The sequence below is a fragment of the Scyliorhinus canicula genome, chromosome 7 (assembly GCF_902713615.1).
Source record: "Scyliorhinus canicula chromosome 7, sScyCan1.1, whole genome shotgun sequence".
Classification (NCBI taxonomy): domain Eukaryota; kingdom Metazoa; phylum Chordata; class Chondrichthyes; order Carcharhiniformes; family Scyliorhinidae; genus Scyliorhinus; species Scyliorhinus canicula.
The window spans coordinates 189965478-189990057 of NC_052152.1; the positions used below are offsets into that span (position 1 = coordinate 189965478).

General features: G+C 46.5%; 1 protein-coding gene across 5 annotated transcripts in view; it reads right to left on the reverse strand.

The window, feature by feature from the left end:
* The window catches only part of osbpl2b (oxysterol binding protein-like 2b), a 132603-nt gene that overhangs the window by 90602 nt on the left and 17421 nt on the right, over window positions 1-24580 (reverse strand). Inside the window, exon 3 of one of the 5 annotated variants that reach the window (XM_038803526.1) lies at window positions 7254-7391. The exons of the other annotated variants lie outside the window; for them this stretch is intronic. The gene's annotated coding sequence lies outside the window, so the exon portion shown is untranslated. The remainder of the gene's footprint in view (window positions 1-7253; window positions 7392-24580) is intronic. 5 annotated transcript variants of the gene reach the window in all.

Sequence of the window (24580 nt, forward strand, 5' to 3'; positions counted from 1 at the left end):
ATGGACTTTAGGATTAGTTTACCACGCATATAAGAAGCTTTTTTTTCTGTGGAATGGCTATGGGGGTCCACAAAAAAAAATTAAGCGGAAAAGGGGTCCATGGGTTAAAAAAGGTTGAGAACGCCTGGTTTAAGGCCTCTCTGGACAAGCTCATGGCGACTCAGATGGCTCAGGGTGCAGAGATCCAAGAGCTACAGCAAAAGGCCTCGGAGAGCAAGGACAAACTCCTGGGCCTGGCAGTGAAGGTGGAGTCGCACGAGGCGCTTCACAAGAAATGGCTGGGAAGGATGGAGGAGATGGAGAACCGCTCCCGTCGGAAGAACCTGTGGATTTTGGGCCTCCCGGAGGGGCTGAAAGGTTCGGATTTGGGGGCCTATGTGGTTGTGATGCTGAACTCATTAATGGGCGCGGGGTCATTCCAAGGACCCTTGGAGCTGGAGGGGGCCCATCGAGTGCTGTTGAGGAAGCCCAGGCCGAACGAGCCGCCTAGGGCGGTGCTGGTCCGATTTCACCGCTTCGTTGACCGTGAGTGCGTGCTGAGATGGGTGAAAGAAAGGAGCAGCAGGTGGGAGAACGCAGAGATCAGGATCTATCAGGAATGGAGCGCGGAGGTGGCGAAGAGAAGGGCTGGTTTCAATCGGGCGAAGGGAGTGCTTCACAGGAAGGGGGTGAAGTTTGGCCTGCTACAGCCGGCTTGCCTCTGGGTCACTTATAAGGACCGCTAGCTCTACTTCGATTCTCCGGAGGAGGCCTGGGCTTTTGTCCAGGCAGAAAAGTTGGACTCGAACTCAGGACTGGGGAATGATGTACATAGTCCGGAGGCTCTGTCCTCCTTGGTATCCTTTCGTTTTTATTGGCTGTGTTTGATGTTGCCTTTTTGCTGTTCTACTTTTTAGCTTTTTGGGGCTGTTATTTATTTATTTGGGTGCTTCTTCGTTTTTTCACTGGTGGAGGGTTGTGGAGCTGTTCGCGGTCCCGCTGGGTCATGTGCCCGTCTTTTTCCCGCGTGTTGGGTCGGGAGGGCGGGGTTTGGGATGGAAGCGCGGGCTTTCTTCCCGCGCTGGAGGAGTAGTGGGCGGGACCAGTACTGGGAGGGGGGAATGGTAGTTGTGTTGCATTGGGGGGGAGGGGGGTCATCGGGTTGGCGGGAGCAGCCGGGGTCAGCAGGAGTCGGCTGACTTACAGAAGTACAATGGCAGGGGTTATGCAGCTAGGGGTGGCCCTAGCTTGGGGGGGGGGGGGGGCTAGTAGGGGGTGGTACCGGGTTGCTGCTGCAGGGGCCATAGGGGAACGGCGGGTGAAGGGGGAGGTTGGGGGTCTGCCACCGTGGGGAACGGGCCGGGGGGGGTTCTCCGGGCAGGTGGTGAGCCGAGGGAGAGCTATGGCTGACCGGCGCAGAGGGAGGGGGGAAAACCCCCCAGATTCGGCTGGTCACATGGAACGTGAGGGGGCTGAATGGACCGGTGAAGCGGTCCCGGGTCTTGGCGCACCTGAAGGGGCTGGGAGCGGACGTGGCTATGCTCCAGGAGACGCACCTTAAGGTGGCGGATCAGGTGAGGCTGAGAAGAGGCTAGGTGGGGCAGGTGTTTCACTCGGGGCTTGATGCAAAGAATCGAGGGGTGGCAATCTTAATTGGCAAGAGCTTGTCGTTTGTTGCGTCGAGTGTGGTGGCAGACAGTGCAGGTAGATACGTAGTGGTGAGTGGTAGACTTCAGGGGGAGCGGGTGATTCTGGTCAATGTGTACGCCCCCAACTGGGACGATGCGGGCTTCATGCAGCGAATGTTGAGCCGGATCCCGGACCTGGAGACAGGGGGTTTGATCTTGGGAGGGGACTTTAATACTGTGTTGGATCCGGCTCTGGATCATTCGAAGTCTAGGACGGGTAAGAGGCCGGCGGCGGCCTCGGTGCTGAGGGGGTTCATGGATCAGATGGGAGGGGTAGACTCTTGGAGGTTTTTGAAGCCGGGGGGTAGGGAGCTGTCCTTTTTCTCCCATGTCCACAAGGATTATTCCTGGATTGACTTTTTTGTTCTCAGCAGGGCGCTAATCCCGAGAGTGGTGGGGGCGTAGTATTCAGCGATAGCCATATCTGACCATGCTCCGCATTCGGTGGACCTGGAGCTGGGGGAGGGGAAGGATCAGCGCCCGCTGTGGAGATTAGATGTGGGGCTTCTGGCAGAGGAGGAAGTATGTGGGCGGATCCGTAGGGGTATAGAGGGGTATTTGGAAGCCAATGATAACGGGGAGATGCAAGTTGGGGTGGTTTGGGAAGCGCTGAAGGCAGTGGTTAGAGGGGAGCTGATATCCATTTGGGCGCACAGGGAGAGGGGGGAAGAGGGTTGAGAGGGAGAGGCTGGTGGAAGAAATGGTAAGGGTGGACAATAGGTATGCGGATGTCCCGGAGGAGGGGCTTTTGAGGAAGCGTCGCAGTCTCCAAGCGGAGTTTGATATACTGACTACCCGGAAGGCGGAGGCGCAGTGGAGAAGGAGGGCGCAGGGGGCGGTATATGAGTATGGGGAGAAGGCAAGTCGGATGCTAGCCCACCAGCTCTGAAAGCGGTAGGCAGCGAGAGAGATAGGGGGAGTCACAGATGCAGGAGGGAACTTGGTTCGGAGTGGCAGGGGCATTAATGGGGTGTTCAGATCCTTTTACGAGGGGCTGTACCGGGCGGTGCCCCCTAGGGAGGTGGGCGGGATGGACCGCTTTCTGGATAAGCTGGAGTTCCCAAGAGTAGAGGATGAGCGGGTGGAGGGTCTGGGGGCCCCAATCGAGTTGGAGGAGCTGATGAAGGCACTGGGGAGCATGCAGACAGGGAAAGCACCGGGACCTGACGGGTTCCCGGTGGAGTTTTATAAGAAGTTTTCAGACCTGCTGGGCCCTCTGCTTGTGAGGACCCTGAATGAGGCGAGGGAAGAGGGGGCTCTGCCCCCGACGATGTCTAGAGCAATAATCTCACTGATCCTGAAGCGGGATAAGGACCCCCTCCAGTGTGGGTCTTACAGGCCGATTTCACTCCTCAACGTGGATGCAAAGTTGTTGGCTAAGGTACTGTCCAGGAGGGTGGAAGATGTGGTCCCGATGGTTATGCATGAGGACCAAACGGGGTTTGTGAAGGGGAGGCAGCTGAATGTCAATGTACGGCGGCTTCTTAATGTTATGATGATGGCGTCGGCGGCTGGGGAGGCGGAAATAGTAGCATCGATGGATGCGGGGAAAGCTTTTGACAGGGTGGAGTGGAGCTTGTGCTGAACCTGGGGGACCAGGAGAGGGAGATAGGAGAGCTCCCGTTGAAGAGGGCGGAGAGGAGTTTTAGATATCTTGGGGTCCAGATAGCTAGGAGCTGGGAGGCCCTGCACAGGTTAAACTTTTCGAGGCTGGTGGAACATATGGAGGAGGGACGCGCTGCCACTCTCTTTGGCGGGTAGGGTCCAGTCAGTTAAGATGACGGTGCTCCTGAGGTTTTTGTTTCTTTTCCAGTGCCCCCCCATATTGATTCCGAAGGCTTTTTTTTTTTTAAAGAGGGTTAATAAGAGTATTCTGGGGTTCGTGTGGGCGCGGAAGACCCCGAGAGTGAGGAGGGTATTCCGGAAGGGAGGTAGGCGGCTTGGCGTTGCCCAACTTGTGTGGGTATTACTGGGCTGCGAACGTGGCAATGATTCGCAGGTGGGTGATGGAGTGGGAGGGTGCCGCATGGAAGAGGTTGGAGGTGGCGTCCTGTGTAGGTACGAGTTTGGAGGCATTGGTGACGGCCCCGCTCCCACTCCCCCCGGCAAGGTACTCTACGAGTCCGGTAGTGGTGGCGTCCCTCAAAATGTGGGGGCAGTGGAGGCGGCATAGGGGGGAAGTGAAGGCCTCAGTGTGGGCCCCGATACGGGGCAATCACCGGTTTGCACCAGGGAGAATAGATGGTGGGCTTTTGAGTTGGCATAGAGCAGGCATCAGGCGGATGGGGGACCTTTTCCTCGATGGGAAGTTTGCGACTTTAGAGGAGTTGGAGGGGAAGTGGGGCCTCCACCCTGGGAATGCTTTCAGGTATATGCAGATTAGGGAATTTATTAAGCGGCAGGTGGTGGAGTTCCTGCTGCAGCCGCCTCGGGGGGTGCAGGATAGGATGCCCTCGGGGACGTGGGTTGGTGAGGGTAGGATCTCGGCAATTTATCAGATGATGCAGGAAGAGGAGGCGGCCTCGGTTGAAGAGCTGAAAGCGAAGTGGGAGGAGGAGCTAGGGGAGGAGATTGACAATGGGACATGGGCGGACGCCCTCGGGAGGGTGAACTCGTCCTCTTCTTGCGTACGGCTCAGCTTAACTCAGCTGAAGGTGCTGCATAGGGCGCACATGACTGGGGCCAGGCTGAGCCGGGTCTTTGGGGGTGAGGACAGGTGTGGGAGGTGTTCGGGAGGCCCGGCGAACCACACCCACATGTTCTGGGCATGTCCGGCGTTGGAGGGGTTTTGGAAGGGGGCGGCGGGGACTTTGTCCAAGGTGGTCGGTTCCAGGTGGAGCCGGGTTGGGGGCTCGCGATCTTTGGGGTAGCATCGGAGCCGGGAGTGCAGGAGGCGAGAGAGGCCGGTACCCTGGCCTTTGCGTCTCTAGTAGACCGGCGTAGGATTCTCTTACAGTGGAGGGACGCGAGGCCCCCGAGCCCGGAGGCCTGGATCAATGACATGGCCAGGTTCATCAGCTGGAGAAGGTTAAGTTTGCCCTGAGGGGGTCGGTACAAGGGTTCTTCCGGCGGTGGCAGCCCTTTCTCGATTTTCTTGCAGAGGGTTAGACGTTGGTCAATCTCAGCAGCAACCCGGGGGCGGGGGTGGTGGTTTGGGGTTTGTTAAGGTGGTTTGTTTTTGCGACGGTGTGTTTGCTATTTTCTTCTTTTTTGTATTGTTATTAAGTTATTAATTTATTGCTTTGTACTGGGGGGATTTCTCTTTCTGTTTATTTCTACACCTTGTTTACTTTATTGTTGGGAGAAAATTTGTTGTTGAAAAATTTGAATAAAAATTATTTTAAAAAAAGATACTGAAGGACTCAGAACAAACTAAACTCCAAAATAGTAGAAATGATCTACAAGTAGTGGAAACCACTTCCAAAGCAGAGCAGTAAAAGCACATCCGAACAAAGAGGAGTAGGCCATTCAGCCCGCTACGCCAATTAATAAGATCATGGCTGATATGCTTGTAGCCTATTCCAGATAAGTTATCACCTCCTTACTTAGCAAAGAATCTACCCATCTCTGCCTTGAAAATATTCAAGTTTCTCCTTCCCCACCTTTTCAAGAAGAGTTCCAAACACTCACAACCCTCAGAGAAAAAGATTTCAACGCGACCCCTTATTTTTAAACAGTGACCCCCTTCTAGATTGTCCCACAAGAGGAAACATCCTCTCTGTCAAAACCTCTTAGGACCTTATCTGTTTCAATCAAAGGCAGCACTGACTGGGACTGCAACTCTCGATACTCAGATTAAAAGTCCTCATGCTTTAATCAACTGAGCCATATGGGCACTCAAGCACATTTTTAGGACAAATCCTCTTGTGCAAAAGCTTTTCATTTAGGCAAGGAAGTAGGTGTTCAGCCCCCTAAAATCTCACTGTTCTCTAACCTTGATGTCTTTGGGGAGTTCCACAAAGCCCTTGGAACCTGAACATGATTTCTCTCTACATATTATAATTGACCGTCTGCCTCTCCCAGGATATCCTGCACACAGCCAAACACGCTGAAGTTAAAGGCAGAAGTCAACAGTTTCATAACATGTTGTCAACTTCATCATTTTTAACCCACCATGGAGTCCTGAACCCATTCATTTTTATCTTAAAATGTATTTATCTTTTGTTTATTAAAAGTTTTTTTAAAATTCTTACATCGGAGGTGGAGGTGGGCATTGCTGACAAGATCAGAATTTGTTGCCCATTTCGAATTTATAAGTTCATAAGATATGTGAGCAGAATTAGGCCATTTGGCCCATTGAGTCTGCTCCACCATTTGATCACTGTCCTGCTCGTTCTCTATAATCCTTCAACCCATTACCAATTAAAAATCACTTCTCTTAAACTTACAGCATTCCAGCATCCACCGGTCTGGGTAAAGAATTCCTCAGATTCACAACCCTGTGGGAGAAGTAGTTTCTCCTCAACTCCATTTTAAATTCGCTTCGTCATATCTAAGACTATGAACTCCCATAAAGATGAAGTATCCGCTCCACGTCTACTTTATCCATACGTTTTATCAACTTATATACCTCAATATGACCTTGTCTCATTCTTCTAAACTCTAGAGAGTACAGGCCTAAACTGTTCAATCTCTCTTCATACGAAAACCCCTCATCTGTGGAATCAACCTCATGAACCTCCTCTGAACTGCCTCCAATGCCACATTTTTCCTCAAATAAGGGGACCAAGACTGTCCACAATACTCCATGCGTGGTCTTATCAATGCCTTGTATAGTTGCAATAACACTTCCTTACTCATACTCTATTCTTTAGCTATAAATGCCAACATTCCATTTGTTTTCTTTATTGTCTGCTGCACCTGCAAACTAGTTTTCTGTGACACATGAACGAGGACCCCCAGATCCCTCTGCAACAGAAGTCTCTCCCCATTTAGATAATAAGTTGCCTTCCCATTTTTACGACCAATATATATGACCTCACACTTGTCATGTTTAACTCCATCTGACACATTTTGGCCCACTCTTCTACCCTATCTATATCCATTTGTAACGTTCTTATTTCCTCATTGCAACTTTTTGTGTTGTCTGCAAATTTGGCTATAGAGCCATCTATCCCTTGTAGTTTCTCAGATTCAACCACATTCCGATGGGTTTGTACAGCAGATTTCCTTCCCTGAAGGACAGTAGCGAACCAGGTGGATTTTTATGAGAACTGATGGTCGTTTCACGATCACCATTACGGAGACTAGCTTTCAATTCCAAATTTATTAATTGAATACATTAGTTATCTGATTTTAAATTCCACCAGCTGTCATGGTGGGATATGAACCCTAATTTCCAGAACAATAGCTTGGGGTTCTGCCTTATTAGACCAGTGGCATTACCAACTGCCACCTTCGCCCTCTGCATAGCTTATAGCCCAAGACATTCTATCGTCATTTATAGTTTAAGGGAACAGGTGTGGGCATGTCCTTAACAGTAAATAAATGAAATCCAAACTGGCAGAGGAACTGAAAATGGGTGGGGTGCCATATGCCCTGTGACATTAAAAGTCTAAATTTACAGCAAACAATTAGCCTAGTTACCTTATTATCAGAACCACACGTATGATGTTTTTGGAGGCCTATTTTTAAAAAACTACTTGCATATGAAGCTGATTCCATCATGCATGTATCACACAACAAATCCTCAAACTTCGATAGAAGTTAGTCATGGCATTTACACTGTAAGTAAAGCATATTTAAAAAGTTAAAATCAAGGCAAATCATTTCTCCAACTCAAATTATATTTGAATAGTTATTCGGCAGGAAATCACTCAGTTAATTTGGCTGGTTACAAAGATAAATGATCAAATACCTCATGCAATAAACAACAGTCCTCTGCACTTCAAACTTTTTTAGATTATCTTTAGGTAGGAATGTATTTATAAGCATAAATCCCCCTTGAGAATTAAATTATTGGTGAAATTGATGCAAAAGGCGATCTGGTAAAAACTATATTTTTAATATAAAATATAAATTTTTTTGCAGTGGCCAGATAGACAATGGTTATCATGAACACAGTTATGTTCAGCATATGCAAAGGGCCTAATGCCTTTTTCAATAAGAAGTCTTACAACACCAGGTTAAAGTCCAACAGGTTTGTTTCATACACTAGCTTTTGGAGCACTGCTCCTTCCTCAGGTGAATGAAGAGGTATGTTCCAGAAACATATATATAGACAAATTCAAAGATGCCAGACAATACTTAGAATGCGAGCATTTGCAGGTAATTAAATCTTTACAGATCCAGAGATGGGGGTAACCCCAGGTTAAAGAGGTGTGAATTGTCTCAAGCCAGGACAGTTCAATGTAATGCTACTCTATATGATCATGTTAATCATAGGACAAAAGTGGAAGGAGATAAAAGTGGAGACTGTAGACAATTCACAAAATAGGCAGAGATCAACAGGGCAGTAAGACTGGATAATTTTATTTATTCAATGATCCACTAGAATGCAGGTAATGCAAGTTGTTAATTGGGAAACATATCCAAGACAGAATCAAAGGTCAGTAGATTTCTAGTCCAAGAAAAGAAAGCATTACTTGAATTAGTTCTGGTAAATGAAGTAAGCACAAGAAAAGAAATTGACAAAAGTGCCCATAAAACCTCAAACTTGATGTAAAAATACAAATAGTTAATGAAAAGGCACAGAGAAATAAGTTGGAATGGTAAAAGCCGAGGTGAAATAAAAGGGTATCGGGCCAAATTGATGGGGCAAAAAAAACAATTAGCAAGTCAACAGATCAACAATGAAAAGTCTTCATATGAGACGCATAGAAAACAAATATACTGCAGTATACGCAACAGTTTGGCTTGCTTAAGCACATGAACATAGATTTGAACATTGTAAACAGTCAACTGACTGACTGTCAGTCACCAGATCTTGTTAGATTTCATTAAAGCATTATATATTGGTCCTGCTCTCTTATCGCCTAAAACTGAACAGCATAGGTTGAAAAGGTGTGTGCACAAAGCATATACAAAATGTGTGGGCAGAAAGCACACCAAAACAAAAGTCAGGAAGAGAAAAATAAAAATGAAAATGAAATGAAAATTGTCACAAGTAGGCTTCAAATGAAGTTACTGTGAAAAGCCCCTAGTCGCCACATTTCGGCGCCTGTTCAGGAAGGCTGTAACGGGAAAATAATACATTTGTTAAACCACCAACTTAAGTAAAATGTTACATACCTCCATGTTTGTGCTAATAGCATTCTTGGGAGGCATTACCTTAGCACTACCTTTAGTAATCATGTCCCTATACAAAGAGCCTGAACAGGTACAGTTGGCATCAGATCAAACTCTGGGCAGCTGTAACCTTAATGAATTCACTTCTTGAAAGAGAACACCAAGGGGCAGTTACTTTTAATTGACAGAATAACCATAACTCTTGGATCTATGTTTTTTTTTTAAGTATTATGTTGGGGCTATTTTGTGAAGCAAATGTGAATCTTTATTCAATGGTTCAACATTCTTTCTACATTTTCCCTACATTAATTCATTCATAGATGTGAAAAGTACTCTTTATGCTCTGAGCCCAAAGTTCTTGGGCGGAATTCTCCGCTCCCGGGAAAAATCGGGAGGGCCGTCGTGAACTCGGCCGAGTTTCACGACAGCCTCGGAGGCCGTTCCTCGCCCCCTATTCTCCCCTCCCGGCGGGGCTAGGAGCGGCACTCCGTAACTCTCGGCCGCGGGGGCGTCGCGCCAAGAATGACGCGGCCGGCGCGCCTAATGACGTCAGCCGCGCATGCGCAGGTTGGCCGGCTGCAACCCGCGCATGCGCGGCTGACGTCATGACGCTGATGGCATGAACCCGCGCATTCGCGGTGGCCGTCTGTCCCTTCAGCAGCCCCACAAGACATGGCGGCTTGATCTTGTGGGGCGGCGGAGGGGAAATAGTGCGTCCGATTTGGACGCCGGCCCGACGATCGGTGGGCACCGATCACGGGCCTGTCCCCTCCCGAGCACAGTCGTGGTGCTCTTTCCTTGCTAGGCCACCTACAAGCCCCAAACAAGCTTCTCACTTGCCACCGTTGTGAAACGGCCGCGAACGGCAGGCCGCTTGGCCCATCCGGGTCGGAGAATCGCCGTTCGCCGTGAAAAATGCCGAGCGGTGATTCTTCCGAGCCGGGGGGGGGGGGGGGGGGGTGAAATTTGTCAGGGGACCCTCCCGCGATTCTCCCACCCGGCGTGGGGAGCGGAGAATCACGCCCCTTGCATTTGTCAGAAGACAGGCAAGATGCTTAGAACATCTTCATGGCAACCAGCAGGTTAATGCAGTATGATAGGAGTCAGCTCCTGTAACAGAAATACAATCATTCTGCCTGAACAGACTGGAATGCAGTTAAACAAGCTGCCATTACATACTACTTGAATACAGGCTGGTCATCACAATAAAGGGTGTGTCATCCAATGAAGCAGGTCACATTTTCTACAGCATGTTCATTCAAATTCTTTAGTTAAAACAAATTTAGAAGCAAAATTTACAACACCAAATCTTAACTTTCTGCAAACAAAAAGCAATGGCATTTTATGCCCTTCCTTAATTAAATACCAATGCTTTCTAAAGATCCATAAATCTGATTAGTATACAAACTCCCAAATTTTTTTAAAAAGGTAATCAATGTGGAATTTATTTCCATATAAATGAAGAATTTATTAGACTGTATGATGCACTCAAAGGCCTTAGGTCAGTGTTAGGTTGCTCAAGAGTCAGATTGGTGATGGTGAGAGGAAAAATCAAGCCCCACTGCAACCTGTCATTGATACGGAACTGAGTGAGAGAGGCACTGTTGATATGCTGTCATTAGATAGGAACAGGAGTAGGCCATTCAGTCCATCGAGCCAGATCCACCATTCAATATGATCATACTTTTTATACACACTACCCCCATAACCCATTACATTACTAATAGTCAAAAATCTATCAATCTCTACCTTAAACTCTACGATTGACTTCCACAGCTCTATGGGGTAGAGCAAGTAGCAAATTAAGGGGAAGATTCAAGGCTGGGGAAATTAGGGTCACAGAATAACCTTGAGGAGCAGAGAGCTAAAACCCAAGAATACACCAACAATCAAGGCTAGATTTTACAAAGATAACACAAAGACAAAACATAAGGCTCTGTATCTGAATTTGCATAGCATTCAAAACCAAGTAAATTAATTGATAGCACATATTGAAGTAAATAAATGTAAATGTCGGCGCAGTCCCAGGGGACCAAAGTCTGCTCTCCCCTTTTGAGAGAGCTGAATGTTGGTAATTCAACCAGAGGGTCACCACACCTCAGGCAAAAATCAAGATGAGAAGCTGAGGCTTTCATAGATAACGTCAGCCGATACAGGAATTAAACCAACACTGTTGTCATTGCTCCACAAACTAGCTGTCCAACCAACTGAGCTACATGATCGATAGTCGTCATTACAGAGAATGACTGCAGAATGACACGGATTGGGTCCTGCATGTTGAGGGTTATATGACATTCAAGGAGAATAGAAAGCTAGGTAAAGCTGGAGCGATAGCACTGTTAATTAAAGATGGCATTGGTGCAACAGAATCATAGAATCCCTACAGTGCAGAAGGAGGCCATTCAGCCCATCGAATCTGCACCGGCCCGCCAAAAGAGCACCCCACCTAGGCCCACTCTCCCACCCTATCCCTGCAACCCCGTAACTCCACCTAACCTTTGGAGACTAAGGGGCAATTTAGCATGGCCATTAACCTACACATCTTTAACTGTGGGAGGAAACTGGAGCACCCGGAGGAAACCCACGCAGATACGGGAAGAAAGGGCAACTCCACACAGACAGTCACACAAAATTGGAATTGAACCCATGTCCCTGGCTTTGTGAGATGATGCTGGTTCAGGACATCAGGATGTAGAATCGGTTTGGGTGGAGACGAGGAATAGTCAGGGAAATAAATCGTTAGTGGGAGTGGTCTCAGTATAGAAAAGGGACGGCAATAGCCTTGGGAGATTTTGATCCACATATAAACTTGAAAAATCAGATTGGTAGTAGTAGCCTCGATGAGGAGTTCATAGATTGCTTCACATAATTTCTTAGAGCAGCACACTGTGAAACCAACCAAGGAACAGATATTAGACTTGGTATTGAGTAATGTGACAGGATTAATGATCTCCGAGTAAAGGCATCCAGTTTAAAAGGGAGAAGAGTGGATCTAAGTCTAGTATTTTTTAAAAGGGGCAATTATGTGAGCATGAAAACAGTGCTAGCTAAGTGAACTAGGATACAAGGCCCCACACAGACACAGGGAGAATGTGCAGACTCCGCACAGTGACGCCAAGATGGGTAGGAAAGACAATATTTAGGTAGGAAAGTGTATTGTAAAAAAGACATAAGGAGGTTGGAGATGGATATAGACAGACTGAGGGCAAAAATCTGGCAGATGGAGTATAGTATGGGAAAATGTGGAATTGTTCAATTTGGCACGAAGAATAAAAAGGCAGAATATTACTGAAATGGAGAATGCCTGCAGAATTCTGAGGTGCAGAGGGATCAACTGTTCTGTTGCATGAGTCAGAAAAAAGTTAGTATGCATGTACAGCAAGTAATTAAGAAGGCTAATGGAATACTGTCCTTTAGAATGAGAGGAATCTAACATTACAGGGCATTGGTGAGACCATATATTGAATACTGTGCATAGTTTTGGCCTCCTTATTCAAGGAGGGATCAGAAGAGGTTTACTACATTGATACCTGGAATTAACAAATTGTCTTATGAGGAAAATGGTTGGACAAATTGGACGTCTTTCCACTGACATTTAAAAGAGTGAGGCATGATTTGATTGAAGTATACAAGATTCTGAATGGCATTGACAAAGTGCACATGCAAAGGAAGTTTCCTCTTGTGGGCGAGTCCAGAACTAGGGAGCACGGTTTGGGTTGCCCTTTTAGAAGAGAAATTAGGAAAATTTGTTTAGATCAGAAGAGTTGTACGACTTTAGAACTCTTCCTCAGAAGGCGGTGGATTATTGAAGGGAACTTGTATGTAGATGCAGAGGCTATGGGAAGGGTTTTAAATGTTTTGTCTCCCTGTTTACAAAGTAAATGGATACAACAGATATAGTAGTCCAGGAGGAACACAGATGTTGTATGGGATAACCATAAAGAATGTACTTGAAGGGTTGAAATCCTTGAAAGTTGATAAGTCACCAGGGTCAGATGGATTGTTTCCAAGGCTACAAAGAAAGACAGGGAGGAGATAGCAAATGCTCCGAGGGATACCGGGGAGGTACGGGAGGATTGAAGAAATGCAAACGTGGTTCCATTGTTTAAAAAAGGATCAAAGGAAATGCTAAACAATTATAGGCCAGTTAGTTTTATGTTGGTGGTGGGCACATTAGTAGAATCAATCCTGAGAGATGGGATTAACCATCACATAGAACGGCATGGACTAGTCAGTGATAGCATGGATTTGTTAAAGGAAGTCTTGTCTGGATTGAATTATTTGAGGAAGTGACAAGGGATGATGAAGGTTGTGTACATGGATTTAAGCAAGGCGTTTGACAAGGTACCACAGGACATAGTGATCAAGAAAGTAAAAGCCCATGGATACAGGGCAATGTGACAAACTGGATAAATATTGGTTTAGCGACAGGAAACAAAGGGTAATGGTCGATGCCTGCCTTTGCAATTGGAAAGTTGTTTCAAGTGGTGTTCCACGGGGCTTGGGGTTAGGACCCTTACTGTTTGTATTACATATTAACGATTTGGATGTGAATGTGAGAAAAATGATTGGGAATTTGCATTCGACACAAAGATTGGCCGAGTGGTGAACAGTGTAGAGGAAGCTGTAATCTCCAAAATGATATACATGAGTTGGTGGATGGGCGGTAAAGTGGCAGATGGAATTTTACACAGAAGTGTACAGTCATGCATTTAGGGAGATCAAACAGTTATAGGGGGTATACAATAAATGGCATTATATGGGGTAGATGAAGTGAGAGATCTCGGCGTACAAGTACACAGATCCCTAAAGACAGCAGTTCAAGTAGGCAGGTTGTAGAAAGCATATTGAATGCTCTCCTTCATTGGCAGAGGTATAGAATATAAAATGATGTAATGTTGGTATTTTATAAAACACTGGTGAGGCCACAACTGGAGTATTGTGTGCAGTTCTGGTCACTACATTACAGGAAGGGCATAATTGCTCTGGAGAGAGTGCAGAGGAGACTTACAAGAATGTTGCCAGGTAAGTGTATCTTTGAGGAGAGATTGGATAAGTTAGGGTTATTTTCCATGGAACAAAGAACAATACAACACAGGAACAGGCCCTTCGGCCCTCCAAGCCTGTACCGGTCATGATACCATGCTTGGCCGGCCGAAACCCTCAGCACTTTCTAGTGACGTATCCCTCTAACCCAGGGGTGGGCAAACTTTTCCGTGCAAGGGCCACATTCAGAAATTCACAATTTTAAAGGGCCGCATAGTATATTAAGTAAAATAATTAATATTTAAAATAGCCAAAATAAAAGGTTTTTAAAGAAAAAAAAGCAATTAATTTTTATTAATTAATATTTTAAAGTAGAAACTTTACATGAAACACATTTATTTGAAAAACAAAATAACTTAGTTTAAGGAAAAAAAGCAATTAATTTTTATTAATTAATATTTTAACGTAGAAACTTCACATGAAACACATGTTGTGCCGAGCAATGATCACCCTACTCAAGTCAACGTATCCACCCTATACCAGTAACCCAACAGCCCCCCCCCCCGCCCAATTAACCTTAAAATTAAAAAAAAAAAAAATTTTTTAATGTTTATTTTTAATTTTTATTTTTTATGACTTGATCTTGGTGGGTAAAGACCTTTGGCGGGCCGTAGTTTGCCCACCCCTGCCCTAACCCCATCCTATCCATTTATTTTTCGAGATTCCTTTTGAACGGCGTTAATGTATCTGCTTCCACACCCTCCCCTAGCAACGCATTCTAGGCACCAACACCCTCTGTGTAAAAAAACCTGCCTCCTACATCTCCTCTAAGATTTGCCCCATGGATCTTAAACCTATGCCCCCTGGTGACTGACCCTTCCACCCTGGGAAAGAGTGCCAGCCCATCCACTTTATCCATGCCCCTCATAATTTTGTAGACATCTATCAGGTCACCCATCAACCTCCGTTGTTCTAATGAAAACAGTCCGAGTCTATTCATCCTCTCCACATAGCTAACACCCTCCAGACCAGGCAAAATCCTGGTAAACTCCTCTACACCCTCTCCAAAGGTGCCACATCCTTCTGCTAGTGTGGCGACCAGAATTGTGCACAATATTCCAAGTGCGGTAGGCACTTGCAGTAAGGAACCATGGTTCTATACAACTGTAGCATGACTTGCCAGTTTTTAAACAATGAAGGCAAGCATTCCATATGCTTTCTTGACTATCTTGTCCACTTGCGCTGCTACTTTTAAAGATCTGTGAACCTGCACGCCCAGATCTCTCGGACTTTCTATAGTCCTAAGAGCTTTGTCATTTACGGTATATTTCCCTTCTATTTTGGACCTACCAAAATGCATTACCTCATATTTGTCTGGATTAAACTCCATTTGCCATTTCTCTGTCCAAGTCTCCAACCTATCTAGTCCTGCTGTATCCTCAACACTGTCTGCCACTCCACCAACCTTGGTGTCATCCACGAACTTACTAATCAGACCAGCTACATTTTCTTCCAAATCGTTCATGTATACTACAAACAGCAGAGGCCCCAGCACTGATCCCTGTGGAACACCACTAGTCACCACATTCCATTCAGAAAAACACCCTTCTACTGCTACCCTTTGCCTTCTGTGACTGAGCCAGTTCTGTATTCACCTTGCCACCTCACCTCTGATCCCATGTGACTTTACCTTTTGTACCAGTCTGTCATGAGACACCTTGTCGAAGGTTAACTGAAGTCCATGCAAACAATATCCACCGTCCTTCCCTCATCAATCATCTTTGTCACCTCCACAAAAAAACTTGATCAAGTTAGTGAGACATGACCTCCCCTTCACAAAACCAAGCTATCAATCGCTAACGAGACCATTTGTTTCCAAATGGGTATAAATCCTGTCCCTGAGAATTCTCTCCAATAATTTATCTACTACCAATGTGAGGCTCACTGGCCTATTATAGAACATAGAACGATACAGCGCAGTACAGGCCCTTCGGCCCTCGATGTTGCACCGACATGGAAAAAATCTAAAGGCCATCTAACCTACACTATGCCCTTATCATCCATATGCTTATCCAATAAACTTTTAAATGCCCTCAATGTTGGCGAGTTCACTACTGTTGCAGGTAGGGCATTCCACGGCCTCACCACTCTTTGCGTAAAAAACCCACCTCTGACCTCTGTCCTATATCTATTACCCCTCAATTTAAGGCTATGTCCCCTCGTGCTAGCCACCTCCATCCGCGGGAGAAGGCTCTCGCTGTCCACCCTATCTAACCCTCTGATCATTTTGTATGCCTCTATTAAGTCACCTCTTAACCTTCTTCTCTCTAACGAAAACAACCTCAAGTCCATCAGCCTTTCCTCATAAGATTTTCCCTCCATACCAGGCAACATCCTGGTAAATCTCCTCTGCACCCGTTCCAAAGCTTCCACGTCCTTCCTATAATGAGGCGACCAGAACTGTACGCAATACTCCAAATGCAGCCGTACTAGAGTTTTGTACAACTGCAACATGACCTCATGGCTCCGGAACTCAATCCCTCTACCAATAAAGGCCATCACACCATAGGCCGTCTTCACAACCCTATCAACCTGGGTGGCAACTTTCAGGGATCTATGTACATGGACACCGAGATCCCTCTGCTCATCCACACTACCAAGAATTTTACCATTAGCCAAATATTCCTCATTCCTGTTATTCTTTCCAAAGTGAATCACCTCACACTTCTCCACATTAAACTCCATTTGCCACCTCTCAGCCCAGCTCTACAGCTTATCTATGTCCCTCTGTAACCTGCAACATCCTTCCGCACTGTCTACAACTCCACCGACTTTAGTGTCGTCTGCAAATTTACTCACCCATCCTTCTGCGCCCTCCTCTAGGTCATTTATAAAAATGACAAACAGCAACGGCCCCAGGACAGATCCTTGTGGTACGCCACTCGTAACTGAACTCCATTCTGAACATTTCCCATCAACCACCACTCTGTCTTCTTTCAACTAGCCAATTTCTGATCCACATCTCTAAATCACCCTCAATCCCCAGCCTCTGTATTTTCTGCAATAGCCGACCGTGGGGAACCTTATCAAACACTTTACTGAAATCCATATACACCACATCAACTGCTCTACCCTCGTCCACCTGTTCAGTCACCTTCTCAAAGAACTCGATAAGGTTTGTGAGGCATGACCTACCCTTCACAAAACCATGCTGACTATCCCTCATCATATTATTCCTATCTAGATGATTATAAATCCTATCTTTTATAATCCTCTCCAAGACTTTACCCACCACAGACGTTAGGCTCACCTGCCTATAGTTACCGGGGTTATCTCTACTCCCCTTCTTGAACAAAGGGACCACATTTGCTATCCTCCAGTCCTCTGGCACTATTCCTGTAGCCAATGATGACCTAAAAATCAAAGCCAACGGCTCAGCAATCTCTTCCCTGGCTTCCCAGAGAATCCTAGGATAAATCCCATCAGGCCCCGGGGACTTATCTATTTTCACCTTGTCCAGAATTGCCAACACTTCTTCCCTACGCACCTCAATGCCATCTATTCTAATAGCCTAGGTCTCAGCATTCTCCTCCACAATATTATCTTTTTCCTGAGTGAATACTGATGAAAAGTATTCATTTAGTATCTCGCTTATCTCCTCAGCCTCCACACACAACTTCCCACCACTGTCCTTGACTGGCCCTACTCTTACCCTAGTCATTCTTTTATTCCTGACATACCTATAGAAAGCTTTTGGGTTTTCCTTGATCCTACCTGCCAAAGACTTCTTATGTCCCCTCCTTGCTCGTCTTAGCTCTCTCTTTAGATCCTTCCTCGCTTCCCTGCAACTAACAAGCACCCCAACTGAAACTTCACGCCTCATCTTCACATAGGCCTCCTTTTTCCTCTTAACAAGAGATTCCACTTCTTTGGTAAACCACGTTCCCTCGCTCTACCCTTTCCTCCCTGTCTGACTGGTACGTACTGATCAAGAACACGCAGTAGCTGTTCCTTGAACAAGCTCCACATATCCAGTGTGCCCAACCCTTGCAGCCTACTTCTCCAACCTACACATCCTAAGTCATGTCTAATGGCATCATAATTGCCCTTCCCCCAGCTATAACTCTTGCCCTGCGGGGTATACGTATCCCTTTCCATCACTAATGTAAAGGTCACCGAATTGTGGTCACTGTCTCCAAAGTGTTCACCTACCTCCAGATCTAACACCTGGCCTGGTTCATTACCCAAAACCAAATCCAAAGTGGCCTCACCTCTTGTTGGCTTGTCAACATATTGTGTCAGAAAACCCTCCTGCACACATTGTACAAAGAACGACCCATCCAATGTACTCGAACTATATCTTTTCCAGTCAATATTAGGAAAGTTAAAGTCTCCCATAACAACTACCCTGTTACTTTCGCTCTTTTCCAGAATCATCTTCGCCATCCTTTCCTCTACATCTCTAGAACTATTAGGTGGCCTATAGAAAACTCCCAGCAGTGTGACCTCTCCTTTCCTGTTTCTAACCTCAGCCCATACTACCTCGGAAGAAGAGTCCCCATCTTGCATCCTTTCTGCCACCGTAATACTGTCCTTGACTAGCAGCGCCACACCTCCCCCTCTTTTGCCCCCTTCTCTGACCTTCTCTGACCTTACTAAAACACCTAAACCCCGGAACCTGCAACAACCATTCCTGTCCCTGCTCTATCCATGTCTCTGAAATGGCCACAACATCCAAGTCCCAGGTACCAGCCCATGCTGCCAGTTCCCCTACCTTATTTCGTATACTCCTGGCATTGAAATAGACACACTTCAAACCACCGACCTGAACACTGGTGCCCTCCTGCGAAGTCAAATCTGTGCTCCTGACCTCTCTACTCTCAATCTCCCGTACCCCAAAACTACAATCCAGGTTCCCATGCCCCTGCTGAATGAGTTTAAACCCCCCCAAAGAGTACTAACAAATCTCCCCCCCAGGATATTGGTGCCCCTTAGGTTCAGATGTACACCATCCTGTCTATAGAGGTCCCACCTTCCCCAGAAAGAGCCCCAGTTATCCAGAAATCTGAATCCCTCCCGCCTGCACCATCCCTGTAGCCACGTATTTAATTGCTCTCTCTCCCTATTCCTCGTCTCACTATCACGTGGCACGGGCAACAACCCAGAGATAACAACTCTGTTTGTTCTCACTCTGAGCTTCCATCCTAGCTCCCTAAAGGCCTGCCTGACATCCTTGTCCCCTTTCCTACCTATGTCGTTAGTGCCAATGTGGGCTACGACTTGGGGCTGCTCCCCTTCCCCCTTAAGGACCCGAAAAACACGATCCGAGACATCACTTACCCTTGCACCTGGGAGGCAACATACCAAACGTGAGTCTCTCTCACTCCCACAAAATCTCCTATCTGTGCCCCTGACTATTGAGTCGCCAATTACTAATGCTCTGCTCCTCTCCCCCCTTCCCTTCTGAGCAACAGGGACAGACTCCGTGCTAGAGTCCCGTACCCCATGGCTTACCCCTGGTAAGTCCGTCCCCCCCCTCCCCCCCCCCCTCCCAACAAGTATCCAAAACGGTATACTTGTTACTCAGGGGAATGACCACAGGGGGACCCTGCATTGACTGCTTCTTCCCAGTCGCTCTTACAGTTACCCATCTATCTCCAGTCTTTGGTGTAACTACTTCCCTGAAGCTCCTATCTATGACCACCTCTGCCTCCCGAATGATCCGAAGTTCATCCAACTCCAGCTCCAGTACCATAACTCGGTCCAGTACCGAACTCCCGCCGCTTTCTGGATAATCATTTCCTGGATTATCCCTGCTACCTTTCTTAAACAGTGGTACCACGTTAGCTATTCTCCAGTTCTCTAGGATCTCACCTGTAGCCAGTGAGGATACAAATATGTCAGTTAAGGCCCCAGCAATTTCCTCCGTTGCTTCCCTCAGTATTATGGGGTAAATCCCATCCGGTCCAGGAGACTTATCTGCCTTAATGTCTTTTAAAACACCTCCTCCTTTGCAATGTCAACATGACCCAGACTGTCCAGACACCTTAACCAAGAATAAATCTTGCACAAAGTAATTTTCTTTGGTGGACACTGATGCAAAGTACTCATTTAGTACCTCGCCCATTTTCTCTGGCTCAACATAGATTCCTCCCACTGTCCTTAAGTGGTCCAATCCTTTCCCTGGCCATCCTCTTGCTTTTTACATATGAATAAAAAGCTTTGGGATTCACCTTAATCCTACTTGTCAAGGGGTTTTCATGACCCCCTCCTCGCCCTCCTCATTTCCCACTTAAGTACCTTCCTACTTTCTTTATACTCATCAAGGTTTTTGACTGTTTCCAACCTGCTAGACCATACAAAATCTTCCTTTTTCTTTTTGACGAGGTTCACAATATCCATCGTTACCCAAGGCTCTCTAAACTTCCCATACTTATCCTTCGTTCTCTCAGGAATGTGACTTTCCTGAATCCTAATCAACTGTCGCTTGAAAGACTACGACGTGTCCGATGTTGATTTCCCCTCCAACAGCAGCACCCAATCCAAATTCGTCAATTCCTATCTAATGTTATCGGAATTTGCCTTTCCTCAGTTTAGCACCTTAACGCAAGGGTTATCCTAATCCCTATCCAAAAGAACCATAAAACTTATGGAATTGTGGTCACTACTCCCAAAATGTTCCCCTACCACCTCAACCACCTGTCCAGGCTCATTCCCCAATACCAGGTCCAGTACTGCCCCTTCCCTATTTGAACTATCTACATATTGCATCAAAATACCTTCCTGGTGTAGCCACCTGGGGTGGCCACTGCCCAACACAAAATGGAAGATTACAAGGAATGCAGGGAAAATGGACATGTTGCAAAAGCAAGCAGCTTGCAAAAGCACTTGTGTATTCTGACTGCTGCAGAAACCACCAGCACTGTGAAAGAAAACAAGTTAGCATACTAATGAGGCGATACCGGGCGATTCCCAGGTACAATGGAAACAAGTTAACTCAAATCGATACATTGAATGGAAGGCCAGACTTCTCGGCGCCAAGAGAAGTCCAAAACAATAAGTCCCAAGAACCGCCCAGTGATCGAGGGACTGCCCCGTTATTGGGGAATTCAAATCAATCGATTGGGAAGAGACCCAATCGATTGCGAGTGTATAGAGGGTCCGCCCAGGTGGGCGCGAGACTCTGGGAGAGGTACAAGACAGAGACCCTGACCCCAGCTCTCTCTCTCTGCCAGCCTCTCCTTGACCAGCCAGCCCTCCCAGCAGAACACCGTTGCAGCAGAAGAACCTTGAGAAGGAGGCCTGGACAGCAGCCGCCATCACATAAGTGTCATACAACGCACGCTACGAGAGTAGACACTCGTGACCCCCTTTAGTCCATAACTACTGGAAGCCTGCGGGCCCAGTGCAGAGCAAGAGACCATTGATCCCTGATCCGGCAGTCCCCTTATCTAGATAAGTATTTGGCCTATTAGTGGTAGGATTAGCCTAGTCATATAGTTTTATATGCATGATTAGTAGATTACTGTATTATAATAAACGTGTCTTGTTTGAACTTACTAACTGGTGTGTGGAGTTATTGATTTGAACTTGAACTTGAAACTTGTGGCGGTATCTTAACGATACCTGGCGACTCTAAAGCTAAGGAACGAAACAGAGCCAAATGGAGTGTAAAGCACACTCACCCAGAACGAGCAACACTGAATACATCTTACAAACTCTGCCCCATCCAAGCTCCTCGCACTAAGTGAGTCCCTGTCAATATAGGGGAAGTTAAAATCCCCTACCACAACAACCCTGTTACTTTTGCACCTATCCAAATTCTCTCTACCGATCTGCTCATCTATCTCTGAGCTCTACCCAGATTGCCTCATTGTATGAGCCTTCCGAAGTGTCCTCCTGCAGTACGGCCATAATATTCTCCTTAACCAGTAATGCTACTCCCCCACCCCTTTTACATCCCCCTCTATCTCTCCTGAAGCATCTATATCCTCCAATGTTCAGCTACCAAACCCAATTGAAATGAAAAATGAAAATCGCTTATTGTCACAAGTAGGCTTCAAATGAAGTTACTGTGAAAAGCCCCTAGTCACCACATTCCGGCACCTGTTCGGGGAGGCTGATATGGGAATTGAACCGTGCTGCTGGCCTTCCTTGGTCTGCTTTAAAAGCCAGCGATTTAGCCCTGTGTGCTAAAGCAGGGGATGAAAACCGTTCAAAGTCGGAGAGAAGTAAAGTGGGGCCAGAAACAAAATGCAGCAAGGGGAAAAGCAAAAGGCAGAGAAACCAAAGTCTAAAGTCAAAAAGGCCACAATGCAGAGTCTGTGGAGAACTCAGTGAATGGGTCCAGTAAGGCTAAGAGAAATAAAACACAGGGAGTGTGTACAAAACATAACCGGACAGAACATAACCGGACAGATGGTCTGAGAAAGCAAGGCAGAGAGCAAGGGAAGTTTAGATTAAACTGCATTAATTTCAATGCAAGAGGCTGGCGGGCAAGGTAGATGAACTCTGGGCATGGATGGGTACTGTTAGCTTCCAGCTACTGTTGAGTAAAGATTCAAGAATTCTGCTCCTTTTTACAAACACCTTTGTTCTCCTTGAACACATCTCTGTACAAAATTCAATCAGCACATCACATGCCCACAAAGATCACCTGCAGCCTCTTTACATATCAGTGTCAATTATTGGACACTTAACATCAATGAGACATCTAATTGGAATGACTCTTAACCCATTCCTTAACAGGTACATGGGACTGGGATATTATAGCTATTACTGAAACATGGCTACGGGAGGGGCAGGTCTGGCAACTCAATGTTCCAGGGTACAGATGCTATAGGAAAGATAGAATAGGAGGTACGAGAGGAGGGAGAGCTGTGTTTTTGATTAGGGAGAATATCACGGCAGTATGAAGAGTGGATATATCCAAGGGGCAGTATGGAGAGTGGATATATCCAAGGTTCGCCAACTGAGTCTATATGGGTAGAACTGAAAGGGAGTGATCACTTTGATAGGATTATACTACAGGCCCCGAGAGGCTGGTTTAGCACAGTGGGTTCAATAGCTGGCTTGTAATAGTGGCAATAGTGGCAGCACGGTAGCATTGTGGATAGCACAATCGCTTCACAGCTCCAGGGTCCCAGGTTCGATTCCGGCTTGGGTCACTGTCTGTGCGGAGTCTGCACATCCTCCCCGTGTGTGCGTGGGTTTCCTCCGGGTGCTCCGGTTTCCTCCCACAGTCCAAAGATGTGCGGGTTAGGTGGATTGGCCATGATAAATTGCCCTTAGTGTTGGGTGGGGTTACTGGGTTATGCGGATAGGGTGGAGGTGTTGACCTTGGGTAGGGGGTAGGGTGCTCTTTCCAAGAGCCGGTGCAGACTCAATGGGCCGAATGGCCTCCTTCTGCACTGTAAATTCTATGTAAATCTATGTAATGCAGGACAATGCGAGCAGCGTGGATTCAATTCCTGTACCGGCCTCCCCGAACAGGCACCGGAATGTGGCGACTAGGGGCTTTTCCCGGTAGCTTAATTGAAGCCTACTCATGATAAGCGATTATTATTACTATTAAATAGTCAGTGGGAAATTGAAGAGCAAAAATGTAAAGAGATAACAGATAGCTGCAAGCAAAATAGGGAGGTAATAGTTGGGGCCTTTAACTTTCCCAACATTGACTGGGCCAGCTATAGCATTAGGAGCTTAGTGAAGAGAAATTTGCTGAGTGTATGAAGGAATTTCTCACTCACTATGTGGATGGCCCGACTAGAGAGGGAGCAAAACTTGATCTCCTCTTGGGAAATAAGGAAAGGCAGGTGACAGAAGTGTTAGTAAAGGATCACTTCAGGACCAGTGATCATAATTCCATTAGTTTTAAAATAGCTATGGAGAAAATGCACGCCTTTGTTTGAGAAGGCCCACAGAGAAAAGCCTGGAAACTACAGACCGGTGAGCCTAATGGGTAAGTTGTTGATCCTGACAGACAGGATCGAGAGGCATTTAGAGAGGCAGGGACCGATTGGGGACAGTCAGCATTGCTTTGTGAGTGGAAAATCATGTCTCACAAATTTGATTGAGTTTTTTGAAGGGGTGACCAAGAAGGTAGATGAGAACAGTGCAGTCAACATTGTCTACATGGGCTTCAGTAAGGCCTTGGACAAGGTACCACATGGTAGGTTGTTGCATAAGGTTAAATCTCACGGGATCCAGGGTGGGGTAGCCAATTGGATACAAAATTGGCTTGACGACAGAAGACAAAGAAAGGGTGATTGTAGAGGGGTGATTTTTAAACTGTTGGCCAGTGACCAGCGGTGTGCCTCAGGGATCAGTGCTGGGTTGACTGTTACTGGTTATTTATATTAATGATTTGGATGAGAATTTAGGATGCATGGTTAGTAAGTTTGCAGATGACACTAAGATTTGTGGCATAGTGGACAGTGAAGAAGGTTATCTAGGATTGCAACGGGACCTTGATCAATTCAGCTTGTGGGCCGATGAATGGCAGATGGACTTTAATTTAGATAAATGTGAGGTGATGTATTTTGGTAAATCGAATCGGGGAAGGACCTACTCAGTTAATGGTAGGGTGTTGGGGAGAGTTATAGAACAAAGAGATCTAGTACAGGTTCATAGCTCCATGAAAGTGCAGTCACAGGTGGACAGGGTGGTGAAGAAGGCATTCGGCATGCTTGGTTTCATTG